This window comes from Stenella coeruleoalba (genome assembly GCF_951394435.1).
Source record: "Stenella coeruleoalba genome assembly, chromosome: 6".
In the NCBI taxonomy this organism is placed as follows: Eukaryota; Metazoa; Chordata; class Mammalia; order Artiodactyla; family Delphinidae; genus Stenella; species Stenella coeruleoalba.
Window position 1 is genome coordinate 57,673,372 of NC_137151.1, and position 5,699 is coordinate 57,679,070.

Genomic DNA, 5,699 nt, shown 5'->3' on the forward strand with positions numbered 1-5,699 from the left:
CCCACCTATTACCAGAGAGGCTGCCTAAAATCATAACAAGTTCACAGACATCCCAAAACACACTACTGGACGCAGTCCCGCCCACCAGAAAGACAAGATCCAGGCTCATCCACCAGAATACAGGCACCTGTCCACTCCGCCAGGAAGCCTACACAACCCACTGAACCAACCTTACCCACTGGGGGCAGACACCAAAAACAACAGGAACTACAGACCTGCAGCCTGCGAAAAGGAGACCCCAAATGCAGTAAGTTAAGAAAAATGAGAAAACAGAGAAACACACAGCAGATGAAGGAGCAAAGTAAAAACCCACCAGACCAAAAACAAGACCCATATATGTGCTGTCTACGAGAGACCCACTAAAGACCTAGAGACATATACAGACTGAAAGTGAGGCTATGGAAAAATATATTCCATGCAAATGGGAATCAAAAGAAAGCTGCAGTAGCAATTCTCATATCAGATAAAATAGACTTGAAAATGAAGACTATTACAAGAGACAAAGAAGGACACTACATAATGATAAAGGGATCAATCTAAGAAGAAGATATAACAATTGTAAATATTTATGCACCCAACAAAGGAGCACCTCAACACATAAGGCAAATGCTAACAGCCATAAAAGGGGAAATTGACAGTAACATAATAATAGTAGGGGACTTTAACACCCCACTTTCCCCAATGGACGGATCATCCAAAATGAAAATAAATAAGAAAACACAAGCTTTAAAAGACACATTAAACAAAATGGACTTAACTGATATTTATAGAACATTCTATCGAAAAATAACAGAATGCATTTTCTTCTCAAATGCTCATGCAGCATTCTCCGGGAGAGATCATATCTTGGGTCACAAATGAAGCCTTGGTAAATTTAAGAAAATTGAAATTATATCAAGTATCTTTTCAAACCACAATGCTATGAGACTAGATATCAACTACAGAAAAAAACTATAAAAAATACAAACACATGGAAGCTAAACAATACACTACTAAACAACCAAGAGATCACTGAAGAAATCAAAGGGGAAATCATAAAATACCTAGAAACAAATGACAATGAAAGCACAACTACCCAAAACCTATGGGATTCAGCAAAAGCAGTTCTAAGAGGGAAGTTTATAGCAATACAATCCTACCTCAAGAAACAAGAAACATCTCAAATAAACAACTTAACCTTATACCTAAAGCAATTAGAGAAAGAAGAATGAAAAAACCCCAAAGTTAGCAGAAGGAAACAAATCATAAAGATCAGATCAGAAATAAATGAAAAAGAAATGAAGGAAACAATGGCAAAGATGAGTAAAACTAAAAGCTGGTTCTTTGAGAAGATAAACAAAATTGATAAACCATTAGCCAGACTCATCAAGATAAAAAAGGAGAAGACTCAAATGAATAGAATTAGAAATGAAAAAGGGGAAGTAACAACTGACACTGCAGAAATACAAAGGATCATGAGAGATTACTACAAGCAACTATATGGCAATAAAATGGACAACCTGGAAGAAATGGACAAATTCTTAGAAAAGCACAACCTTCTGAGACTGAACTAGGAAGAAATAGAAAATATAAACAGACCAATCACAAGCACTGAAATTGAAACTGTGATTAAAAATCTTCCAACAAACAAAAGCCCAGGACCAGATGGCTTCACAAGAGAATTCTATCAAACATTTAGAGAAGAGCTAACACCTATCCTCAAACTGTTCCAAAATATAACAGAGGGAGGAACACTCCCAAACTCATTCTACGAGGCCACCATCACCCTCATACCAAAACCAGGCAAAGATGTCACAAAAAGAAAACTACGGGCCAATATCACTGATGAACATAAACGCAAAAAGCCACAATGAAATACTAGCAAACAGAATCCAGCAACACATTAAAAGGATCATACACCATAACCAAGTGAGGTTTATCCCAGGAATTCAAGGATTTTTCAATATATGCAAATCAATGAATGTGATACACCTTATTAACAAATTGAAGGGTAAAAGCCGTATGATCATCTCAACAGATGCAGAAAAAGCTTTCGACAGAATTCAACACCCTTTTATGATAAAAACCCTCCAGAACGTAGGCATAGAGGGAACTTACCTCAACATAATAAAGGCCGAATATGACAAACCCACAGCCAACATCATTCTCAATGGTGAAAAACTGAAGCCATTTCCTCTAAGATCAGCAACAAGACAAGGTTGCTCACTCTCACCACTATTATTCAACATAGCTTTGGAAGTTTTAGCCACAGCAATCAGGGAGAAAAAGGAATCCATATTGGAAAAGAAGACGTAAAACTGTCACTGTTTGCAGATGACATAATACTATACATAAAGAATCCTAATGATGCTACCAGAAAACTACTAGAGCTAGTCAATGAATTTGGTACAGTAGCAGATACAAAATTAATGCACAGAAATCTCTTGCATTTCTATACACTAATAATGAAAAATCTGAAAGAGAAATTGAGGAAACACTCCAATTTACCACTGCAACAAAAATAATAAAATACCTAGGAGTGAACCTATCTAAGGGGACAAAAGATCTGTATGCAGAAAACTGTAAGACACTGATGAAAGAAATTAAAGATGATACAAACAGAGAGATATACCACGTTCTTGGATTGGAAGAATCAACATTGTGAAAATGACTCTATTACCCAAAGCAATCTACAGATTCAATGCAATCCCTATCAAACTACCAATGTCATTTTTCACAGAACAAGAACAAAAAATTTCACAATTTGTATGGAAACACAAAAGACCCCAAATAGCCAAAACTATCTTGAGAAAGAAAAACGGATCTGGAGGAATCAGGCTCCCTGACTTCAGACTATACTGCAAATCTATAGTAATCAAGACAGTATGGTACTGGCACAGAACAAAAATAAAGATCCATGGAACCGGATAGAAAGTCCAGAGATAAACCCACGCACATATGTGCACCTTATCTTTGAAAAAGGAGGCAAGAATATACAATGGAAAAAAGACAGCCTCTTCAATAAGGGGTGCTGGGAAAAGTGGACAGTTTCATGTAAAAGAATGAAATTAGAACAATTCCTACACCATACACAAAAATAAACTCAAAATGGATTAGTGACCTAAATGTAAGGCTAGACACTTTAAAACTCTTAGAAGAAAACATAGGAAGAACACTCTATGACATAAATCAGAGCAGGATCCTTTTTAGCCCACCTCTTAGAGGAATGGAAACAAAAACAGAAATAAACAAATGGGACCTAATGAAACTTAAAGGCTTTTGCACAGCAAAGGAAACCATAAACAAGACAAGAGACAACGCTCAGAATGGGAGAAATATTTCCAAGTGAAGCAACTGACAAAGGATTAATCTCCACAATATACAAGCAACTCATGCAGCTCAATATCAGAAAAAGAAAAAACACAATCCAAAACTGGGCAGAAGACCTAAATAGACATGTCTCCAAAAAAGATATACAGATTGTCAAGAAACACATGAAAGGATGCTCAACATTACTAATCATTAGAGAAATGCAAATTGAAACTACAATGAGGTATCACCTCACACTGGTCAGAATGGCCATCATGAAATAATCTATGAACAATAAATGCTGGAGAGGGTTGAGAAAAGGGAACCCTCTTGCACTGTTGGTGGGAATGTATATTGATACAGCCACTATGGAGGTTCCATAAAAAACAAATAATAGAACTACCAGACACCCCAGCAATCCTTCTACTGGGCATATACCCTGAGAAAACCATAATTCAAAAAAGGCATGTACCCCAATGTTCATTGCAGCTCTATGTACAATAGCCAGGACATAGAAGCAATCTAAGTGTCCATTGACAGATGAATAGATAAAGAAGACGTAGCACATATGTACAATGGAATATTACTCAGCCATAAAAAGAAACAAAAGTGAGTTAGTTGTAATGACGTGCATGGACCTAGAGTCTGTCATGCAGAGTAAAGTAAGTCAGGAAGAGAAAAACAAATACTATATGCTAACACATATATATGGAATCTAAGAAAAAAATGGTTTTGAAGAAGTTAGGGGCAGGGCAGGAATAAAGATGCAGATGTAGATAATGGACTTCAGGACACGGGGAGGGGGAAGGGTAAGCTGGGACAAAGTGAGAGAGTGACATGGACATATATGCCCTACCAAATGTAAAATAGATAGCTAGTGGGAAGCAGCCAGATAGCACAGGGAGATCAGCTTGGTGCTTTTTGTCAAACTAGAGGTGTGGGATAGGGAGGGTGTGTGGGAGACGCAAGAGGGAGGAGATTGGTGATATGTGTATACGTATAGCTGATTCACTTAGTTATACAGCAGAAACTAACACACCATTGTAAAGCAATTATACTCCAATAAAGATTTTTTTTACAATAAATAAATATTTAAAAAAATAAAGTATATGGGCAAAGAAAGAGACGATGGAACTGTTAGTTGTAGTTAGTAGTAAGCTACACTCTCAATGCACTCTTCCAACCCTTAGATTTTAGGTAATGTTTATTCTTACACTTCATTATGCATTGCCATTTGTTACTTCTTTATGTTTGTCTTATGGCCCAAAGTAGAAGGTAAGTTTCTTGAGGATGAGGACCATTTTCCTAATTCCATTTATAGTATGACATCAGACTCTGATACATCACCCAGGCATTGTTTTGGCTTTAACTTTGTGTTTACACAGAGTTTTGAGTCAGGTCCTGTGCTAGTGCTATCAATAATCTCTTCCTTTGCTATCAATCATATGTCCACAGAATTGTAGAACTAAAATATACATTCCATATAATCAACCTCTTTACAGACAAGAAAACCAAGACTCAGAGCCATTAAATATTTGGCCCAAAGTCAAAAAGAGGATTCATAGCTTTCAAACATAGGAAAAGTGTTCATCTTATAGTTGAGTAAACTCTGGCCCAGACACCTGCTGTTTCTTGGCAGCCTGCCGTAACAAGGATCATAACTGATGAATGGACATTTATGGTTTATTCAAATTAAGATAAACCTCACTCATCAGTTGGCAAAAGGTAAATTAATTCCTAAGCATAATTTTTAGAAACGAAATGCTTTGTTGCAAATAAGGAAGCAAGATCGGTAGCCTTGGCATCAGATGCCAAGTTTTCTAACAAAGTCTCCCTGTAAGGGTTTAGCATACTACCTAAGGATACCTTAATTGCTTTATTCACTCATGCATGGACATATGTGAACACAGCAATACATCTGAGAGCCTCCTTTCTAAAGAGTTTAAAAAGAGTCATCAAATTCTCTAAAACACACTGTCAGGATTTTACAGGTTAGAGGGATTTGATTGAAATGGCATTGAATATTTTTCAGAAATAATTACTTTTCCTTGGTATTGAATAAAAAACGCTTGCTTGATGTATGAATTAGTAAAGGGACTTTGGATAAGAGCTTCCTGAACTTATAAATAAATAAATAAGTATTAGAACAAGATTAAGGCAGAGGAGGAGATTCATAATGGGTACCAGGAATCCTGCTTTCTTTTTCTACATTGTGCTGGTTGCCCTGTGGCAAACCATGAAGTTTCTTAACATTCCACTGGGTAAGGGTAGAAACAGAATTTGACCTTGGAATTCCTTTCTTAATAGATTTTGCAAGAGAAGCCAAAGGGGTTAAAAAGCTAGGAGCATAAATTAAACTGAAAATTAATAGTGCTCTTATGAAATAGTCCTATCCAGTTTTATTTCTGCAA